At 38.9% G+C, this 23,393-nt stretch overlaps 1 long non-coding RNA gene across 1 annotated transcript in view; it reads right to left on the reverse strand.

Annotated features, from left to right (window-relative positions):
* LOC148054072 (uncharacterized) overlaps positions 1-23,393 on the reverse strand; it is a 91,872-nt gene that overhangs the window by 14,006 nt on the left and 54,473 nt on the right. Inside the window, exon 2 of the long non-coding RNA XR_015707707.1 lies at positions 19,664-19,748. This is a non-coding gene — a long non-coding RNA (uncharacterized LOC148054072). The remainder of the gene's footprint in view (positions 1-19,663; positions 19,749-23,393) is intronic.

Consider the following 23,393-nt stretch of genomic DNA (forward strand, 5'->3'; position numbering starts at 1 on the left):
TCTTTTATACACACAGCATAGTTCTCCATGTGACTGATTGCTGTATTCAGTCTGAATCAGCAGGCCAACACAGAAACTCTGTAAGACTCGAGCTTCAGCAATCTGCAACAAAGGACAACATGTCTTAATACAAACACAAAAACTGTACTGTATGTGCATCTGACTAACTGGGGGGGGACACACACGTATGTACTTTTGAGAAATAGTAAATCTTTAAAAGGATACTGTCCAAGACTGAAGACAGGTCTTGACAGTGTTTGTGTTGCCTATGTAATAAATGTATCCAGAGCTAGCAGCATGCATCATTATGTTAGTATTTCACTGAATAACGCTCATTTTTCTAGCCCCTTTTTTTTTCCCTCCATGCTTACCACTTCTCCTTTCTCAAAAAACAGGAATAGACTCTTCTCAAAGTGAACTAATAATTCAATATTCAATCACTAACATCTATGTATTATTAAAGTATCTGTGTGTGTGTGTATATTTTTTTTACATGTGACAGTAACTGATTTTGCAGTATGTTTCATGAATATATTTCCTAACAACCTTTATTATGTAAAACATTTTGATTGATTTTTCTCTATATTAAACCAGTAAATCTTTTTATGTTTTCTTAAAGCATAAGCTCATGGTATTTCTAATTAAAAGGCTTTGTAAAGGGGAAGTTACAGTTTTGGAAGACTTCTGAGGTATTTTGACTATATGAGAATGCAGCTGTCATCACCTAGAGCAGAGGTGAATTGTAATGTGGGTATATATAGCACAGTTGGATAAGATTGGATACAGTGAATGAAACATATCATTGGAAAAAACAGCTCTTCTGTAGAAAGACTATCTTGTTTTGGTTTTGTTTGTTTGTTTCAGAATAATGAAACTACTCACCCATGCCATTCCACACATCAGGATGGGAGCAACTTCATGTCTTGATATCAGTGTTTTACACTTACACTTTTAAAATACAGTCTTCTCATTATGTTCATACAGTATACTGTATTTCAGCTAAACTTACGTATCCCATCTGTACCTCTTCAGTCTAATGAACTTGGGTTTGATGATGGCTGTATTCCTGTGCAGCTGAAAAGTCTCAGAAAAGATTTCCCAAGCTGCAGGCTGGAGAGTCTTTCCAGAAACCTGATTAATTTCCCGGTTGCCTTGCTTGTGCAGTGTAATAGGAGTTACTGTTCCCAATGAAACTTCAGGGATATTTTTTTTTTTTTCCCTCCTGACACTTTTGATACATAGGTGGGTATGAGAAAGAATACGTAATCATAGGTATTCTGAACAGTGTGCTTTCTAATGTCTCATATCACAGCTGCTCCTTCCTATAGTAGAATAGAATACTTGAGTCTGTTAACTGAATGCATGATTAATCTGGAGATGCCCGGTTTTTCTGCATGTTAGAAATCATGAATGAAATGAATGGGGTTCAAAGCTTGCATTTAAATCATAAAAGGGGCATTTTTTTTTTGAAACACATAAGAGGTTGCATCTGTTTAATTCGTAAATCAAATATGTCACAGTAACATAACATATAAACTATTCAGAAGGGACAGGCAAGGAAGGAGAGGTGGGGGAGTTGCCCTCTATGCTAAAAATGGGATTGATTGCACAGAGCTATCTTTGAAGAACAGCAATGCGCAGGTCGAGAGCTTATGGGTGAAAACTAGAGACCAAGCCAACAAAGGAAACTTTGTGGTTGGTGTCTACTACAGGCCACCCGATCAAGGAGAGGAGGTGGATGAAGAGTTCTTTCTTCAACTGCAGGAAGCATCACGCTCGCAGGCCCTGATCCTGACAGGGGACTTCAACCGCCTGGACATCCGCTGGAAAAGCGGCACAGCGAACTGCGAGCAATCAAGGAAACTACTGGAGTGCACTGAGGACAACTTCCTAGTACAGGTGTCGGAGAGCCCGACCAGAGGAGAGGCACTGCTGGACCTGTTGCTCACTAATGCGGAAGGACTTATCATCGGAGAGGTCAAGACTGGAGGTAGCCTGGGCTGCAGCGATCATGCCCTGGTGGAATTCTTAATCTTGAGGTGTACAAGATGGGTAAAAAGTAGAGTCAGGACCCTAAACCTCAGAAAGCAAACTTTCGACTGTTTAGGGCACTAGTGTGTGGGGTCCCTTGGGAAAGTGCCCTCAGAGGCAAAGGAGCGAATGAGAGCTGGGAGATATTTAAAGACAGTTTTCTTGGGGCGCAAGAGCTCTCAATCCCGATGTGCAAGAAGTCGGGCAGGGGAGGCAGGAGGCCAGCTTGGCTAAGTCAGGACCTCTTAGCCAAACTAAAAGACAAACCCAAAATGCATAGGCAGTGGAGGCAGGGATACACATCCTGGGGAGATTATAGGGATATGGCCCAGGAGTGCAGGGAGGGGATCAGGAAAGCCAAGGGGCAGCTGGAGCTGAACTTGGCTAGGGACGTAAAAAAATAACAAGAAGGGTTTCTTCAGGTACATAGGACAACAAAGGAAGATGAAAGAAACTGTACCCCCCTGATGAGCGAAACGCGAGACCTAGCTACAACCAACATGGAGAAGGCTGAGGTACTCAACAACGTTTTTGCCTCGGTCTTCACTGGCAAGTGCTCTAGCCATGCTGCCCAATTCACAAAATCCAAAGGCAGGGACTGGGAGAATGAAGAACCACCCACTGTAGGAGAAGATCAGGTTCGAGACCATCTAAGGAACCTGAAGGTGCACAAGTCCGTGGGACCTGATGAGATGCATCCGAGGGTCCTGAGGGAACTGGCAGATGAAGTTGCTAAGCCACTCTCCATCATAATTGAAAAGTCATGGCAGACTGGTGAAGTTCCCAGTGACTGGAAAAGGGTTTAAAAATTAAAATTAAAATAATATTTTAAATTTTAAAATAATATTTTAAATAATAATTTAAAAATTACCCCCATTTTTAAAAACGGAAGAGAGGAAGACCTGGGGAACTATAGGCCGGTCAGTCTCACCTCTGTGCCTGGTAAGATCATGGAGCAGATCCTCCTGGAAGCTATGCTAAGGCACATGGAAAACAGAGAGGTGATTGGTGACAGCCAACATGGCTTCACTAAGGGCAAATCGTGCCTGACAAATTTGGTGGCCTTCTACGATGGGGTTACAGCATTGGTGGATAAGGGAAGAGTGATTGTTGTCATCTACCTGGACTTGTGCAAAGCATTTGATACTGTCCTGCACAACATCCTTGTCTCTAAAATGGAGAGACATGGATTTGATGGGTGGACCACTCGGTGGGTAAGGAATTGGCTGGATGGTCGCACTCAAAGAGTTGCGGTCAACGGCTCGATGTCCGGGTGGAGACCAGTGACGAGTGGGGTCCCTCAGGGGTCTGTATTGGGACCAGTATTATTTGACATCTTTGTCGGGGACATGGACAGTGGGACTGAGTGCACCCTCAGGTAGTTTGCGGATGACACCAAGCTGAGTGGTGTGGTTGATACTCTAGAGGGAAGGGATGCGATCCAGAGGGACCTTGACACACTAGAGAGGTGGGCCCGTTAGAACTTCATGAAATTCACAAAATAGGAACCACCAATGTCTTAACAAGAGAAATACAGCAAAGCTAAAATATAATTAGGGGTGCAAGTGAAAAATAGCCCTATAACTTGGGAGATGAGAACCATCTAATCTGGAAGAGAATGGTTATGTATCAACTCTAGTGACTCCTGAATCACTTCCCATTTCATGTTCTTTACTATCTCTGGTTTGGTCCATATCTCATTTTTTTTGAATCTTACAAGGCATGTAACACAGAAAAAAAAAAAAGAGAAAGAAAAAAATCTGAAGCCCATTCAGTCATCATGAATTAGAACTTCATTTTACTACAAGATGATGGAGACTCTTCAGAGCTGTTTTTCTGCTTTGTCTTCTAGTTTAAGAAGAAAAATTGAGTGAGATGAGTTTACGTGAATCAACTGATCATTCTTTACAAGGTTCCTTTATAAAACATTCTGTCCACTACATAGACATACATACAACATTATACAGTCCCTTTTACTTACAGGTACAAATACACTTGGTTTATTTATTATGAGACAACTAATGGACAACAATCCTTTTACATGTAACTCTGAAGTACAAAGTAACATTCTGGTAATGCAGTATCTCCATGATCCTTGCCACAAGCTACCAAAATAATCAATACAGGGTTGCTAATAAGTTGTTTGATTTAAAGAAGAGATTCTTACATACTGTTATGTAGTGCTATTACTCAAAATGCTACGGTAACTCTAAAACACACAAAGCTAATAACAAGTATTGAGGGTCAAAGGTGGGTGGCCTTTTCTTTTATTAATATTTATTACGCATGTTTAGCCAGCCTTTTTAAACTTTGTAGTTAATATGGTTCTCCACTTTCTACTGTCAAGAAAATGTATTTTATAGCATGGTACTGGATACCAGCCAACAAAAACAAAGCCTGAGACAGTGTGGCTCAGTGCTGATGGGGATTGCTAAGTTTCTAACTTGTCAAACATGCACAGTACACTTAAAACCACCATGGCACACGCTCCAGAGCAAGCAGAAGAAACTGCCATAAAATGCAGCACTATAAATCTGAAACCATAAAATGTCCCTAGAATATAATTTGTTAAACAGTAAGCAAATACAAGCTCTGAACATGCAAGTAATTTTATTAAACCACTGGCATATAAACCTACTTTATAAGAAATAATAAAAACTACTTATGTGGATTTTCGGATTATTTTAGAAATGGGCAATACTTTAAATAGAGCAAAATACTGAATTCCTGAACTAAATCCTAATAATTTTTCCCAATCACATAATCCCAAGGAAGTAAAAATTCTAAATAACTATACAACAAAGGGATCATTGTAGACTAGGCCTTAACATTGGGAGTGAAGGGAGGAAGGGGAATCCTTATCATACAAAAATAATTCCTAAAAGAGCATTTATCCTTTGATGCCTCTAACTTCCCTACTGTTTGCACTTAGAATAACTCAGGTAGACATCTTTATCACTGGAAATGCTAAACATCAAATTCCAGGTTACAGCAGGTCCTGCCTCCCAGCTCTCCAGGCAAATAAGTGTGTCGATAGTAGGAAAAGAAGCATTTCCACGGCCTGGCCTATCTATGCACATAGGTAGATACCCACCCACTGATACTGGATTTTACACAATCACAGAACGATTGCGGTTGGAAGAGAGCTCTGGAGATCATCTAATTCAACCCCCCTACTCCGAGCAGGGTCAACTACTACAGGTAGCTCTGGACATTGTCCAGTTTGGTTTTGAATATTTCCAAGGATGGAGACTCTACAGCCTCTCTGGGCAACCTGTTCCAATGCTTGACCACCCCCACCATAAAAAAAAAAAAAAACACCCAACCAACATTTTCTTATGTTTAAGTGGAATTTCCTGTAATTCATTTTGTGCCTGTTGCTTCTTGTCCTGTCACTGGGCACCACTGAGCTTTGCTTCATCTGCTTCACCCCCCTGCCCCCCCTCAAGTATTTATACGTAAGATCCCCCATGAGCCTTCTCTTCTCCAGGGTGAACGATCCCAGTTCTCTCAGCCTTTCCTTCTGTGTCAGATACTCTAAGCCTTTAATCATCTTTGCAGACCTTCACTGGACTCTAATATGCTCATATTTCTCTTGTACTGGGGAGCTCAGAACTAGACCCAGCACTACAGATGTGTCTCAACAGGGCTGAGTAGAGGGGAATAATTGCCTCCCTTGACCTGCTGGAAGCACTCTTTTGCCTGATGCAAATGCCCATGGGCTTCTTGCTGCCACTTTCTGTTTCTCTGAGATGGAAAGTGGATTTGCCTTCAATTCTAATTCCACATTCCACAAAGACTTTTTAAGAATAACTTGAGTGCACCCTCAGCAAGTTTGTGGATGACACCAAGCTGAGTGGTGTGGTTGATTCTCTAGAGGGAAGGGATGCTATCCAGAGGGACCTTGACAGGCTGGAGAGGTGGGCCCATGCAAACCTCATGAAGTTCAGCAAGGCCAAGTACAAGGTCCTGCACCTGGGTCAGGGCAGTCCCCAATATCAGTACAGACTGGGTGATGAACGGATTGAGAGCAGTCCTGCAGAGAAGGACTTGGGGATACTGGTGGATGAGAAATTGGACACAAGCTGGCAGTGTGCGCTTGCAGGCCAGAAAGCCAATCACATCCTGGGCTGCATCAAAAGAAGCGTGGCCAGCAGGTCGAGGGAGGTGATTCTGCCCCTCTACTCCGCTCTTGTGAGATCCCACCTGGAGTACTATGTTCAGCTCTGGGGCCCCCAGCGTAAGAAAGACATGGACCTGCTCGAGCTGGTCCATAGGTGGGCCACAAAGATGATCAGGGGGCTGGAGCACCTCCCCTATGAGGACAGCCTGAGAGAGTTGAGGTTGTTTAGCCTAGAGAAGAGAAGGCTCCAGGGGGACCTTATAGCGGCCTTCCAGTACTTAAAGGGGGCCTACAGGAAAGATGGGGAGGGACTCTTTATCAGGGAGTGTAGTGATAGGACGAGGGGTAACGGTTTTAAACTGAAAGAGGGTAGATTTAGATTAGATATTAGGAAGAAATTCTTTACTGTGAGGGTGGTGAGACACTGGAACAGGTTGCCCAGAGAAGTTGTGGATGCCCCCTCCCTGGAAGCGTTCAAGGCCAGGTTGGGTGGGGCTTTGAGCAACCTGGTCTAGTGGAAGGTATCCCTGCCCATGGCAGGGGGATTGGAACTAGGTGATCTTTAAGGTCCCTTCCAACCCAAACCGTCCAAACAATACATATTTTTTACTTTATTTTTAAACTAAGCTTCAGACTCCCATTTCTTTTAAAATAAACTCCAGTTTTAGAAAATTTTATTTATAATAACTTAAAAGCTTAATAATATGTGGTAATCTTAAACCATAAAACTCATAAATACGTAGAAAGGTGGCAGGCAAAGGTGATGATATCACTTTTCCCTTGTGTGCTGTTCCACCTGCATTTCTTCTGAGACATGTGCTCATCTGTTGATGACAGACATCTGATGATCCTTTGCATTCTTTAGAAGAATGTGGTTTTAGATCTTCTCTAAAAGATAAGATTTCTGCACGTGAATGCCTCTAAACCAAAGCAGTACAATTATATTAAGAAGGAATCTGTTGCCTGGTGAAGGGCAGCATCATTTCTGCAACATCTTGGTTTTCCTGAAAGTACTTTTTTTTCAAACTGTTGCCTCTATCATGGCACTATATGTTTGAAATATAGTGAGGTACCAGCATGAGGAGCAGTGTGAGCCTGAAGAGAAGATGACTAGGAATGAGTCTTTGATAAAATAAGGAATATCGAAGTGAACCTTTTCTACATGAAACTGGAAAAAGAAAACTCAAAAGAAGCCCGTACTCTTTCATATAACGAAACCTTAATTTTAGCAAAACAAATTGTCCATCTTAAACTTCAAGAATAAATTCCATTCATAACTGGTGCTTTTATTGAAACATTTATTTTCTGCAGGTTACTTTTTCAACTGGGCACGGAAAAGGGAATATCTCATGCTAAATTCCATTTTCCATACAGCATTTTGTGTGGGAACTATTCAACAGTTCACATAAGTTTTTTTTAAAGCTTTAGTATATACACTGTGTTATTGAGACTTTTAAAAAAGTACAGTAGCAGACTGATATATCGTTGAGACAAGTTGTTTTTGGTGGTACTTCTATGTGTCTGCATTAAATCATAGTGACTGTCAGTACTTTTTATGTATACAAAGTAGATACATACAGACCAGCATCCTTATATGCAAATTATTCTAAATTTTTATACATGAATATCTGGACTTTTTAATACAGGTTTAGGCACTTGAAATAATTGGCCTGATTTCCCCCCCCCCAGAAGTTCAGCAATGCTAGCCTATAGCCACGACACTATTCTCAGGTGTTATCTTTAACTCAGGAAGCAAGGCTTTCCCTTCTTTTATTGTGTATACAGGTTTGTGGAGCTTTTGTTTTGTTTTGTTTTGTGTCCGCCCCCCCCCCCCCAATTTTCTATAGCTCTGTTCTTGGTGGAGTATAAGATTCTTTTTTATTTTTTTCCCTTCAGAACTTTCTGGCTCATCTCTTCAAATCCCTTTTCAGGCATTTTCTAGAAGTTTTTTTTTATTTTATTATCACTTCACTTTCTTGTGCTGAAGACTGTCTTCCTTGTTGTGAAAGGGTTTCTGAATCTGATGATTATCTATCTTATGTATGTGGGATGACCCAGGTTTTTGTCCAATGGTTAAAAGCCATCCACTGGTTAGAGTCTAGGTTTTACCCATGGTCTGCCTATCTTGAAGTGCCTAATGGAGGTTAAATTGTATTCTAGGGGTTAAAACCTAAGCATGAATTCCATATGAGTTTTATCTTCTCATGAAAGCTTTACCAGTCATTTTAACATTTCCAGGTTGGGTTTAATTTTGAGTAATTCTAAAAATATTCTTGTTTTATTTCTTTTACAGTTTTTGACATCACTTTTCAACACTATCTTGTGTAGACGACTTAATTTTGGAGAGTTAGGCTCTTTACTTGACTTGCAAATTAGTTTAGCACATTGTCTAGCTAATCTTGTATTGATACTTGAAATCATAGGAGTAGATAATATTTTCACAAATGTGAAAAGAGAAGAAATCTTTTTGAAGGTAAATGAAAGGATTTTCAGTCAGTGAGATGCTTTCTGTTACTATCATTTTTGCATATAGAAATATACTCCTGTGTATATGTAGTCAAAGTGAAGAATAACTGAAGCAGGTTTCTCAGCAAGCAAAAGCTAATTACCTCAACTGAAACTGTCCAGAGCACATGGGTAACACCCCAACAGGAGTATACAATGCAGAGAGGGTGTTTTACAAGGTCAGCAAGAAAAGATTAAAATGATTTGTTGCATAGGAATGGAAAATTTACCCCTAAGATGAAACCATGAAGCTGATAAGCTCATAAAACTATAGACTGATGTCAAGGATTGAAAGAATTCTCTTGGATCTTTGCTTATAAAGATGGTTCAAGACTGCAGCAGTAAAGGCAAAATTCAGTTCCCTGGCCCATGCTGCAGGTAAAAACATTTAGTTTTACGGCATGGATAAAGTGGATCCAGGATGGGAAGGGCAGTCTTAGGGGGGGTCAGTGCAGGTTGGAGGGAGGAAGGCAAGGACAGGTTAATAAATTCCAGCAAGAGGGACTAGGAAGGGTCAAAGAAGTTTCACATTGGAAAGAGGGACTGGCAGAGATTATGGGTGTTGTGAGAAGCTTTGGAGGGGATGCACTATGGAAAACATAAATAAAGCATATCAAGGAAAAAACCTGAGCAAATACAGCAAGTGTTCCTAGTTCCTACATATTATAGAGTACGTATAGCCTTTACATAAATGTTAATTCTTATGCCTAAAATATTTTCCTGCCACATTGCAGAGCCTGAGCAGTCAACCTAATCTCACTAATATCTTTTGAATCTACCAAAACGTAAGGTTGCCTGTTATGTAACAAAATAAGGAGAACGTGTATAAAGAATGTCTCTTAAAAGTATTATTCACCTCTATCCTGTTTCACTCTCCTTGCAAGAAAGCTAGGGAAAATTAAGGTTTCCCTCCATTGCTGGCTTCTTGTATTCTTATACTAACATTTTACATGTCTGTGAGCTGAAGCTGTGCAAAAGCATTGATTTCTTATTTTTTGCATTTCAGTTGAAACTTTGACCAGTATCCAACAGAATGTAACTACTTTTATATGTATACAAACCCCAAGATAATAGCTAATCTTTTGTTGTTAGCAAAATTTTATTAAACAGACATGTATGTGTGTATGCATATACTGATCTAATGGAATATGGAGGTCATCATTTGCTGCAAGACTGGCATGATTTTCCAAAAAATTCCAAGGACCTTCATATTTTTGGCATAAATAGGAATCACTATACACTTCTGCAGCACTTAGGTCAACGGGGCTATATTCTTTCCTTGCTACTGCAAAATGAAAAGTAAATTAGATGGGGCCATATTTTACAATGATGTTTTAATTTCTTTTCCCTCCTTCAGGAGGTCTTACTGCTTCTCAATCAGGCATCGTTTTCTTTGGAATCAACTGCTTCTCCCAAAAGACAGTTAGGTTTTAAGGTTAAACACCGTGCATTTGTCTTTGAAACTGAACATTTCATGTGAAATGTATTTTCAGATAATGCATGATAATGTATCAGCTTTTTAAAGTTCACTAGTAAAGCTCCTCCTGCCATATAGGGAAGAGGAAAGAAAAACATGCTTCCACATTAATTATGCACTGTTGGAAGAAACCTTTCCAATTTTTCTTTCTCTTCACTTCAGGTACAGCCTTTCATTCCTCTCTGATAGTTCTTGACTCTCAGTCTGCTTATACAGTTACTCCAAAATTCCAGAACTGATTATTGAGTTATCTACAGCTTTTAGGCTAAGTTCACTAAATTCATGTCTGCTCCCATGGCTATTAGAAAAAACTGTTTAAACAAAAGTACAGACAAACAAAACTGGTAAATGGAGAAGATGCATCTACTTTCACACCTACAGAAATCTACCCTCAGAGGGTGGAAATCTCTACTGAATGATGCTGACATACAGCTGATATTTGTACTGTCCCTGTGGTGAGCGTGCAGTCAACATCCCACTTGCAAACTGGAAAGAGCAAAAGTGATTTCCTTGCAAGTTACCACTAGAAAAAAATATTGCTAATTATAGACTAATACTGAAAATGGAAAGGGAACATGCTAATCCCTAGACTTTTACACATCTCTAACTGTTGAAGCAAGAATTCATGGTTTTTTTAATGTTTCCTTCACATGATGTTTCCACTGATTTTTTTTAAAAAAAGTTTGTTAAAGTTTAGATAATGTTCTGTAATCCTAAGGTGAAGTTGCTGACATTTTGACAGTTATGTTTGGAAATCAGGTGCAAGTAAGAGAGCTTACACTTGACTCTCAGCTAGCACAATCCCTTCATAGAGTGGCAGACTTTTCTCCTGTAATTTGCCTACAGTCATAAATCCTTAAATCACTAGAAATTAGTGCAAAATTAACCCATTGTCTCCTACTTTGCTATTGGCAAGGTCAGAGCACGACAGGTGAAATGTTCCAGTGCTTTAGCAGGAGAGAATCAACACCAATGGAGAGAAGTGAAGATCTTATGTGGGACTTATCTCACCAAACCTAAGATGTTTACACCTCTAATCTTTAGAGGTCTACTCTTTAAATGCCTACAACCTTTCACCTCCCTTTATAGCTAATGGAGAGAAATAAGCATTTTACAGTGGCCTTCATCTAACCTATTTTAGATATCTATTTTAGGATGAGATAAAATCACAGTCTGGATGTGTTTTTTTTTTCTCTGCTGATTAGAAAAGGAACCTGGGTGATTGGATCAGCTGTAGACATCTATATTTGGTCAGGTGAATCCCTGCAGCCTACAATGGTCAAAATAACTATATAAAAAAACCAGAAAACTAGATGGAGCAACACAATGAGGATCTACGTTACAGCATGTTGTGCTACTTACATAAAACTCTCCAGTTCAAGGATAAAGGATTCTGGAAGCCAAATGAAATACTCCTAATGCAGAAAGAATACAGCAGATAAAAACTCCTAAAACTGTCCAACAAATCTTTAGAATCTTAGTTTGAAAGATCAGGTCTAGCTCTGGAGATATACTTAAAAACTGAATGGGGATAAAACAGAAACAAACATGGCCTATGTTCTCCCTTGCTGCTTCCCTGTATCCTAACCCATAATCTAATAAATAATTTCTTCATAATCTGTTCTGAAGCTATACAATAAAAAAGTGACAGCAAGAGCTGCTGCTCTAAGGAAATATTTTCAGTTAGGAAAAGAAAAACTTAAACAAACCTCCTCTCTTTCATACATGCAAGGTTTGCTTCAGTGTCCATGATGGTATGTGATGGGTTCTGTTTGAACAGCGCTGCTCAGATTTGCTGCACTTGGCTGTCCAGACAGCTAGATAAGTGACATGTCAGCAGGGAAGATAGTGAATGTGTAAAATGACATTCTGACCGTGGTTGTGGACTCTGTAAGTACAGGTCACTACAGCAGTGGCCAAATGGGGCTTTTCTGACTGAACTGAATATTTATCTTAAATTTAATTTTTACAAATTCCAACATTGCTGGAAAAAACCCCAGTCTGTCAAAATCAGTGTAAATATGCATGCAACTAGTTTATTTAGCACATCTGCCTTTACTCCTATAAAAAACTACATATTCATGGTGAAGAACTGCTTGTGCAATGCAATATCTTTTAAACATGTAGAAGCTTAAAACATAATTAAGCAATACTACTTAGGAAGCCTTACTGCTTCTTATTAGTATTTTTTAAGAAACAGTAATTACCTTTCAAATTAACATTACACGTTACCTAAGCCTATAGTTATATTACATTATCTTTATATTTGAGAGCAGTAAGCAATTTCAAGCTTGTGCTGGAGTGAGGGATCAAATCTCAGTGTGCCTTCCAGCCTAATCTTCTGGAACTTGCATAACATTAAGTCCATCTGTCTTTAGTGATACAACTTCCCGAAAGAGAAGGGAAACATACAAAGTTATTTCAGAAAAACTTTACTTATTTCAAAGGATTTCTACATCTTTAAATAAAACATTAAAATATTTGGATGCTAACAGCTTCTATTGGGTCTGCGTGGCAAGGTTTTGGTAGTGGGGGGGGGGGGGGGGCTACAGAGGGGCGGCTTCTGTAAGAAGCTGCTAGAAGCTTCCCCCACGTCCGATCGATAGAGCCAATTCTAGCCAGCTCCAAGATGGACTCGCTGCTGGCCAAGGCTGAGCCAATCAGCAATGGTGGTAGCGCCTCTGGGATAACATATTTAAGAAGGGGGGAAAAACTGCTGCGCAACAGCAGCTGAGAGAGAGGAGTGAGAATATGTGAGAGGAACAACTCTGCAGACACCAAGGTCAGTGAAGAAGGAGGGGGAGGAGGTGTTCCAGGTGCAGGAACAGAGATTCCCCTGCAGCCTGTGGTGAAGACCATGGTGAGACAGGCTGTCCCCCTGCAGCCCATGGAGGACCCCAAGCCAGAGCAGGTGGATGCGCCCAAAGGAGGCTGTGACCCTGTGGGAAGCCCACGCTGGAGCAGGCTCCTGGCAGGACCTGTGAACCTGTGGAGAGAGGAGCCCATGCAGGAGCAAGTTTGCTGGCAGGACTTGTGGCCCTGTGGGGGACCCACACTGGAGCAGTCTGTTCCTGAAGGACTGCACCCCATGGAAAGAACCCACGATGGAGCAGTTGGTGAAGAACTGCAACCCATGGGAAGGACTCACATTGGAGAAGTTCGTGGAGGACTGTCACCCGTGGGAGGGACCCCACGCTGGAGCAGGGGAAGAGTGTGAGGAGGAAGGAGCAGCAGAGACAACATGTGATGAACTGACTGCAACCCCCATTCCCCATCCCCCTGTGCCGCTCAGGGGGGAGGAGGTAGAGATATAGGGAGTGAAGTTGAGCCTGGGAAGAAGGGAGGGGTGGGGGAAGGTGTTTTAAGATTTGGTTTTTATTTCTCATTATCCTACTCTGATTTGATTGGTAATAAATTAAATTAATTTCCCCAGGTTGAGTCTGTTTTGCCTGTGATGGTAACTGGTGAATGATGTCTCCCTGTCCTTATCTCAACCCACCAGCCTTTCATTTTATTTTTCTCTCCCCCTGTCCAGTTGAGGAGGGGGAGTGATAGAGCGGCTTGGTGGGCACCTGGCATCCAGCCAAGGTCAACCCACCACAAGGATATATGAAGGGAAGGACCACATTATCTTTACATATAGGAAAGCAGAGAATAAAATTTGACAAGCAACCTCACTATAAAAGAAAACACATTATTGTGATTCACATTTTATATTAGATTTTTTTTTTACTTTAATCAGCACAAAAATTTACTGGACCTTAAATATTTTATTTACTTCCATATTGTAAAAATGTGGATTTTCATTTCAAATAAAAGAAATGGCTTAACACAAAAAGTAGCATGCTGATCTCTTCCAGAAGTTAAAAGAATTTATTTTTCTTAAATTCAAAAGCTTTAAATCTTAGTGAAATGGGACACAGTGGAAAAGTCCTTTACTATATTACTGCACCTTATAAATAATAAATGATATTGTATGAGGTCAAGGAAAGAAATACTGCAATCCTATATCAACTGTGCATAAAGGATGCTAGAAGTTTCATATTCCTTAATCCTTCTTTCCTTTTCTCTCTTTAATCTGAAAAGAAGCTTTATTTATAGCTTGTCTCAGAAGACCTTCCTGAAACATCCCTTAGAAATATTTTCAGAAGTACTTAATAATTTAACTTTTGCTCATACTTGAGAAACTAAGAAAATATTGAAGAATCCTCCTAACAGAAATAGGTTTCCCAAAACAACCATAAATCTATGTTTTTGGATTTTTGCTTATCTACAAAAACCTGTGGGATATTTTAAAACCTTGCACATCTCATTTTCTAACGTACACAGTCTCATCACCTTTGCTCATTTTTTAATTAAATTATTACTTACATTTTCTTTTAAAAATAGTAGTTTCTGTAATTGTACAACTTTTTTTTTAGTGCCCACTCTTGCCTGATCTTAACAGGGTGTACTTTATCTCCTTTTTACATAGCAAAAATGACTGCTCTACTGCTGCCAAAATCAATCATCTTGTCTGTAATAAGGATAACTACTTGTTGATCTGTTTGAACTAGCCAAACAAAGAATAGACATGTAAGAGTGATTCATGTCACTATCCACAGCTATTTTAAATTAATTTAACATTGGGGGAAATGTTGTATATTCAACTCTGTTTCCCATACACTAGGTATTTATAACTGGTTCCCATGAAGATCTCATACTTTTATAACCAAACCAAGAATTAGGAATAAACCCTCCCTGACTTGCATCTGACAGTGAAACCTCCCTTCCATTCCAAAAAGAAGGTCCAGTTACAGACATCCCAAAAGATGAGACCTCAGTCCAATGTGACTACAGGTTTTCCTTCCTCTCATACTACCTGAGGAAAGGAAAGGGAAGGGAATTGGCCTCTGTGTTTCCGTGCATACAGTCACTAGTTTAGCCACAGAACGTGACTAAAAAAAAAAGGAAAAAACAAAAAGGAAAAAAAAAGACTAATATGTGCTATGAAAAGCAAATGAATATTCTATACCCAGCCACAACAGCAGAGACTAATCAGACTGTTAGTCCATTAGTAAAACCACAAGGTTTCACTCCAGCAGCTCTGAAGCAGTAATGGGTTTTCCCATGAAAACTTGAAAGAAAAGGTGAAAAAAAGGTTTTTGTGGTATGATGGAAAGGAATGTCAGAGACAGCTTTGGTCAAACATTCCCATTAAATATTTTCCCATTACCCCCTAGGTTCATTCACAGGCCAATTGCACTGGCTATTTACCAAGGAGGTTTAAGATAATGTTTACCACTCTTTAGTGTTTTTCAATTTTCTAAGCTTACCAGAGTTTCCTTTTAAAAAAAAGTAACTCATTAATATTTTATGTTTTCTCTTCACAGTAGATTTTTTGTTATTCTGGTTATATACGTTCTAACACTAAACTTGTATACAATTGCCCTCAAAAAGTCTTATTATTTTTATTTTATACTTGAAATAAATGACTAATGATGCCATTTTTCTTTGGCAATTTGGACTAAATCCATCTGAAATCACTGAAATTATTTTCATGAGGAATGAGAGCAGATCTAGCTCTTTGCAGAGATAGATATTGGTGTACTTGTGCTCTTTTACTACACATATTGGCATAGTGTAACTTCATCTATGTAATGCCTAAAAAAACAAAAATAGAAACATTAAGGTTACATATTTAAGCACTAGATAACACACAAAAGGTAAAGAAGTATGGTATTTAGTTACCAAAGACAAACTGAAGTTGTAGACAACATTACGTGTTTATCTTTAATTACACTAACTGCTATCTGCATTTTTGAGAGTATAAGGAAAAAATGGAAATTAGCAACGTAGTCCATAGAAAGCAAGTAATTAATTACTGCACTGCTGAAAAAATACTTTGATAAACTACACACAAGATATTAATCTACCTATTTATAGGCCAATGATCTTTCAAACAAACAGCATGTACTGCTTATAAAAAACAAAAGCCACCTTCTTTAAAATTAATTTGTTTTTAGCATGCCTTTATGTGTTTATATTTCATCTAATATTGCAATTTGAGAAGAACAAGAAAAGAAAACTAATGAAAAAGCCGAAGGATACAAACAATAGAAAGATCTTGAAAAAATATACTGCTTTTTTTTAAAACACCACTTATAGTAGTTTTTCTTCTTTTAGATTCAGGTTGATATGCTCAGCTGTGGTTTTTTTAGATGTGTAGTGTTGAAGCTGGAATCTAGACTGATTGTAGAGGTATTATTAGTCCTGGCTCACTGTAAATTATGTCATAAGATCAACATTTATAAGTCTAAATTCTTCATCTATTATTTCCATTATTTTCATTTGATCCATTATATTCAAAGTAGGAGAATGACAGTCTTAAATTTTATCACTACAAATGAAGAAAAATAGCAGCACTAAAACTCTATAGACAAAAGTAATTTACTACAGTCTTATAGTACCATATAAATATCAGCACCTATATAAATTTATTAAATTATGAACCTGCTGAGATTTGTATACATATTTAAATTTTTACTATGTGAGTGGCCCCAGTGAAGTTGCTTACTGACCCCTAATTTTGTTTTTCCAACAATTTCCTACTGTTGGTTCTCAGCTCCATGTCTCTTCTGCATTTTGAAGCAACAGAACTTTATCTCTCAATTCTGAGAAAAACTGATAGCGAAACAATCTATTCTGGACTCTCCCGTAGCATTATCTACCTCAGCAGGTAAACAGACCCTCTATTTCAGAGAATTAAAAAAACATTTTTCTGGGAGACTTAGTCAATCAAAATTATATTATTTCCTTTGAACACAAAACAGGTAGGTTGGTGAGCAGTAATTCTCACTCTTTAATTTCTTTTGGAGATAAAGTATCCATCATTGACAAGCTTCTCATTCTTGCAGTCTTAAAGCTTAAGGGAAGTTTTTGTACACTGTTACTGACTTCACCACCAGCAAACGGAGATGCCATCATGACCACATCCAGACACTTAGCTCTAAGGAGTCCATATTCATTGTGAATGGAACTGCTAAGCTATTTTGCTTCCTGTGCCCAAGAACAGAAGAGCTCCTACAACAATCTACCTCTCACACTTTATCTTATGTAGCTGGTTTCCTTTTCTCTGTCATGAAGTTTCAGAAGGGATACTGAGGCATTCATGTTTTGTCTCAGAAATAGGTTATAAGTACTTGGTTATAATACTTGTATCAGAAAAAAAAATCATCCAACAGAAATCCTTATGAGTTAAGTTGAGGTTTGGTACATTCCATAGGAGAGAAATTTAAAATCCAATTTATGTTGTCTTTGGAGAAATTCTTTAGTACTAAATAAAACTTCCAATGTCATAAAAACTGTATTTAGAATACATGTTTAAAATAAAAACAGGTTTTTTTCCCCTCCAGAAAAACACATGCTTTCTGCTTTAACGTGAATTCTGCATTTTTGATTTGCAAGACTGCTGCAACAGAAATGATGGATAGAACAAATTCATCCATAAGCAGATTTTGCTTTAGGATGAATTTAGAAGAAAAAAAATGGGATTTGAAAAGAAAATATAAATGTAAATTCTGTATAAATGAACTCCAGCACAAGCAGTTTTGGTCTGCTGTGCTAGGAAAGACTACTGTGCTCTAACAGGTGGGTTAAGAAAAGTGCAGAAGAAGAAAACAATATCCTGAAACATTACAGTGCGACAAAGTTGCTAGTTGACAGACTGCAACAACTAATGGGAAGGCCTCATAGTTAAGCAAATGCAATTCTGTTTGAATTTCTTCCACTCCTGTTTTTTATAATCTACAAGCTTACTTATGTACACCATAAGAGTGAAAGGACCTTTTTTCAACTATGATATTTAGCTTTTTCCTTCTGTACAAGGGAATAGGCAGGCAGTTCAACTCATACACAGACTCTTCTGTATTACAGATTCACAATTTTAGGTTTTTATATAACTGGTGAGAATGGTATTTTTTGATGGAGGGATTCCTAATAATGCCTTCTTTTTGCCACAAAATTGTTGCATTTACACAATCTAGAGTTTACTGAAATACATTTTATAGTAACCACAAATATAGTTTCAGGGACAAGTAGGAGTTTTGTCACAACACGGCATTTCATCATGAGAACTGGTGGAGTAAACAGCATAAACATATAAGAATTTTAGGATTTGTGCCTCACTTCACAGTTCCAGAAGGATTCACAGAAATCCTTGAGAAACACAATGGTAACACCAAAGCAGGGATCTCCTAGTGCTTAAACACCTTGTCCCTAGATTTTCTTTTAATTTTTTTAATTGAAAGAAGAATAGTATATATTCAGGCCACTCTACCTCTAGTCATACTTCTCTTAAATATGGAATATAAAAATTACAGTAGTGTTAGTAGGTCATTACCTGTATAACAGAAAAAAGTATATGAATATGATTTCATCCATTTTTTTGAACAGTGGATAAAAGAAAACTAAAATACATAGTGCATCCGTAACTTCTATCTCATACAACTTCTGGAATGTCTCCCAATGAAAGAAATAAAAATTCCCACTGCCACCACCTTTCTTAACAGAGGTGTCTGTGACAAATATTTTATCATCCGGGCTGAAACAACAATCTGTACTGTTGAAGAAAACAAATCATCATACTGGGCAAATGAATAATTAATGTCTAGGAAACTTATTTATAAATTACACTCCTTAAAAATAATCCTTTCTATTTGCTAATCCTTTTAAGACAAAGCTTTAAAACAATCTTTTGTCAGCTGTCATCTATTACTATAGCTAGTAAAAAATAGTCAGCAAAAAAAAAATCAATGAAATCTGTTTTTGCTGATGATACATTCTTCAATGCTGCACAGCAGTGTGTTTTTACAGTGGCCAAAAATGTTTGTCTGTTTACTTTTCCTCTGTGCTACAAAATGCAGTCAAGATTGAGCTGTCCATGACGTGCCTTTCTAAGATCTTATTTCAAAAGTATAAATTGTCCTTAGAGTTGGATTTGGCTGTGCTACAGCTATAGAAATGCAGGTAATACCAATAAAAATATGAAATACAATACTTAGCACTGTACAGTACAATACAGTAAATTTTAGTACCAAAGAACAGTCATTAGCACTTCTAACATCATAACTTGAATTCATACCATGCACCTTTATGTTACGTCTACTTTTCAACCAGCTCTTTTTTTTTATTAATCACAGACCAAATAGGAAGGAGGCTTAGTTATATATCTCATTACACAAACATAAGGCAATGAACTGGCCTCCTCCTGAAAAGTTTCTAATCTAATTAGACATAAGATATATGAGACTAAAAAATTGCATAAAACAAGCAAAGCTAGCTATGAATTATCACCAAAAAGAATGAGATATTTTAAAGCAATCTGAAGTCCTAAAATAGCCAACAATCCTCATTGCACAGTCCTCCCTGTGCAGTCCTTTCTGCACAGTTCTGGACCTAGTGAGAACTGAGGAGAACTCCAGTAGACTCCCTCCTGCTCAGCACAACTACTGCTGTTTCTACTAGCTAGAATAAATTAGAGTACTTACATTGGAAAGAAGTGAGGCAGTCTTTCTGCTGAATCAAGAGATTTTTTAAATTGTCTAATATCCCATCTCTTTAAAGTATCATCTCCTGTAAAACAAAAGGTACAAAGGTTAGCAACAAAGAATTAAAGAATTTAGACATTTGCAGAAAATTTCATCCTCTAGTTCAGACACAAAAAGAACAGAATGATATGGTAGAAGCATTCAAAACAGGGATGGTTTGGAAGTTTTTTGTCCCTAAATGACTATGAAAGCGCAAGGATGAGAAGTTCCACCTGCTGCACTCCAGTAGATCAGAAACTTCTGCTCAGTGGCTCAACTCTATTATGGCAATCCCTTCTACCAAGAACCATTATCCACAGCAGAATCGTTTTCCCCAAACACTAATTTATTCTGTGTTTGTGAGCATTGGTGCTTTGTTATTAGGAGTAAATTTAACTTTTGCTGGATATCAAAAGAAATTAAAATGTTACTGTGGATGGACTAGATCAAAAACTGAAGTTTTATGTGTCTGGTTTCTACCTGCCCTGAAAAAATTATCAGGAAGAATGGAAGGCACATGAAGTCTTCCCCTTTCTTTAGCAGGCAAACAGTAACAAACTTCAATCTCAGTACAGAGAACAGGCCCTGGAATCAGTCAGAAATCCTAGGGGAAGGGGGAGAAGGGAAGCAAGTGAACGCACACTTGCTATAACAAAACCTTTTCACACCCCTCCACAACACCTTTGGCCATAAAAGCCAAAATAGAGGTTACAGCAAGACATTTATAGCAATTCTCATCTGTTTGATAAACATGGTGTGACTGTAGGCCAGTAAAAGTTTATTCCCTTTCGAAAAGGGACCTGTTTTTTGTGAACAGAGAAGGCCTGGTGGGTGATGTGACAGTTGGAGGCCATCTTGGGCACAGCAATCATGAAATGATAGAGTTTTCGATTCTTGGAGAAGTAAGGAGGGGGGTCAGCAGAACTGCTACTTTGGATTTCGGAGGGCAGACTTTGACCTGTTCAGGAGCCTGGTTGACAGAGTCCCTTGGGAGGCAGTCCTGAAGGGCAAAGGAGTCCAGGAAGGCTGGACATTCTTCAAGAAGGAAATCTTACAGGGGCCAGTTCTGGTTAATATCTTTATCAATGATCTGGATGAGGGGATCGAGTGCACCCTCAAGAAGTTTGCAGACAACACCAAGTTGGTTGGAAGCGTTGATCTGCTGGAGGGTAGGAAGGCCCTACAGAGGGACCTGGACAGGCTGGATCGATGGGCCAAGGCCAACTGTATGAGGTTCAACAAGGCTAAGGGCCAGGTCCTGCGCTTGGGTCACAACAACCCCATGCAACGCTACAGGCTGGGGGAGGAGTGGCTGGAGAGCTGCCTGGCAGAAAAGGGCCTGGGAGTGTTGGTTGACAGCCAGATGAATATGAGCCAGCAGTGTGCCCAGGTGGCCAAGAAGGCCAATGGCATCCCGGCTTGTATCAGGAATAGTGTGGCCAGCAGGACCAGGGAGGTGATAGTGCCCCTGTACTCAGCACTGGTGAGGCCGCACCTTGAGTACTGTGTTCACTTTTGAGCCCCTCACTACAAGAAGGACATTGAGGTACTGGAGCATGTCCAAAGAAGGGCAACAAAACTGGTGAAGGGTCTAGAGAACAAGTCTTATGAGGAGCATCTGAGGGAGCTGGGGTTGTTTAGTCTGGAGAAGAGGAGGCTGAGGGGAGACCTTATTGCTCTGTACAACTACCTGAAAGGAGGTTGTAGTGAGGTGGGGGTCGGCCTCTTCTCCCTAGTAACAAGCGATAGGACTAGAAGAAATGGCCTCAAGTTGCGCCAGGGCAGATTTCGGTTGGATATTAGGAAAAACTTCTTCTCTGAAAGGGTAGTCAGGCACTGGAACAGGCTGCCCAGGGAAGTGGTTGAGTCTCCATCCCTGGAGGTATTTAAAAGACGGGTAGACATGGTGCTTAGGGACATGGTTTAGTGGTGGACTTGGCAGTGCTAGGTTAACAGTTGGACTCGATGATCTTAAGGGTCTTTTCCAACCTTAACGATTCTATGAGTCTATGAAAAGTTATGACATATTAACAAATTGAGAACAAAAGAAAAAAGAGATCGATTAGTTAGTCTCAGAGAGATTTACATCTCTGCTGGTCATTCCTCTAGGATACATGTTTCCAGCCTGAGACGAGCTACAGAATTTGAGCCTTGAATTACCTCACTCAGGCACCTAGACCTCTCCTTGCATTCAACATCAGTGCCTCAGCTCTTTCAAGGGTGAAAAGAAGGACTTTCAAACAACAATTCTCTTTAAAAATACCCAAAGATTAATTTTAGACAGAAAAGTCACAAAAATCTTCTTGACTGAGGAGAAGTAGGCAAGTGACTGGTAATCCACAGACCTGTTTCCTTCCAAAGCACAAACCTTGCAGGGAAGTAATTTTTTTTGTCTAAAAGTATTTTGCAGATTCACAGCCTTTGAGATTAAGAGCTCAAAGGAGGCCTTGGAAATAAAATGCTAAAAAGAAAAAAAATTGTAACATGCTTTAACAAAAGAAATCAAGGGAAATCAGTAATGTGTGGCCTCTTACATCATGTATGTTTATATTAAAGACTAGGATAACTCCTTACTACAAAATATTTTTAAGAAGTGGACAACTTAAATAAATGATGTCTAGAGCAGAGTATATTTCTGTTTATTGGGAAGCTAAAAAATGACAAGAAAAAAAATGTTGAGTCCCCATTTTGTGAATATTTGTTTTCTTATTGCTTCCCAGTAGACTCCATCCCAAGCACTTCAAAGCATTCGGTCCTGTAATATGAACCCACCCTTTTCCCTCTCACGCCCAACAAAAAAAAAAAAACCAAAAAAAACCCCTTATCTTCTAAGTGTTAGATCCAAAGCACCACCACTTTATAAATGTATGCAAGGGATACCATTTGGCCACTCTGCAAATCTCCTGGATGAGGACAGATCTAAGGCTAGCAGCCAAGGCTGTTCTGTTCCCAGTGGAATGAGCCTTGACATGATCTTCAAGCTGTAGTCCTGTCAGGCTTTAGCAGGAGGGATGCAGTCAGACATTTAGATATAGCTCTTCTGCTAACAAGAAAATGTAATTGGCTGGTTAAAAAAACTAGAAGACTCCAGAAGGACTCAAGAAGTTGGGGTTGATTTCAAATCAACACTGTCTTACATACTGCAGAAATAGTTGATTAAGGAAAGGGAGAAATGCTAGTAGAATGACTTGGTCAATGCTGTGAAACTCTTATCATCTTTAAGAATAATACAAGATTTGCCCAAATTCACTTTTTTAAATTAAAATTTTCTGAGTTGTAAATACGATATTGGTTCCTGAATCTAATCTGCATTTGGAGTTGAAATCACTGTCACTAAGAAAACAGATATATTAACATTCCATAACACCAAGGATTTTTTCCAGTAGCATCCTTCCATTAATGCTTAAGGGGCTTCTTTACGAGAGCTGTAGCAGTACTGATATATTTTTAATTACTTCATACATGGACAAAATAGTTACCCTTAAACAAAAACATATAAAAAAAGTCAAAAGTTGTGCAGTTAAGTATGAAGCACACAAAATTGTCCACTCAGATCATTCAATATTTTTCTTGATGGCAGACTTCTCCAAAGCCTGACAGAATTTTTTAAATCTTTTATGGCATTTTTAATAGCATTTCAAACTTTATTCTTTGCCATTTTAATAAGAAGGATACCAATAAACAGGCTCTA

The sequence above is a fragment of the Nipponia nippon genome, unplaced genomic scaffold (genome assembly GCF_047370975.1).
Source record: "Nipponia nippon isolate SJK-2023a ecotype South Korea unplaced genomic scaffold, ASM4737097v1 scaffold_34, whole genome shotgun sequence".
Classification (NCBI taxonomy): domain Eukaryota; kingdom Metazoa; phylum Chordata; class Aves; order Pelecaniformes; family Threskiornithidae; genus Nipponia; species Nipponia nippon.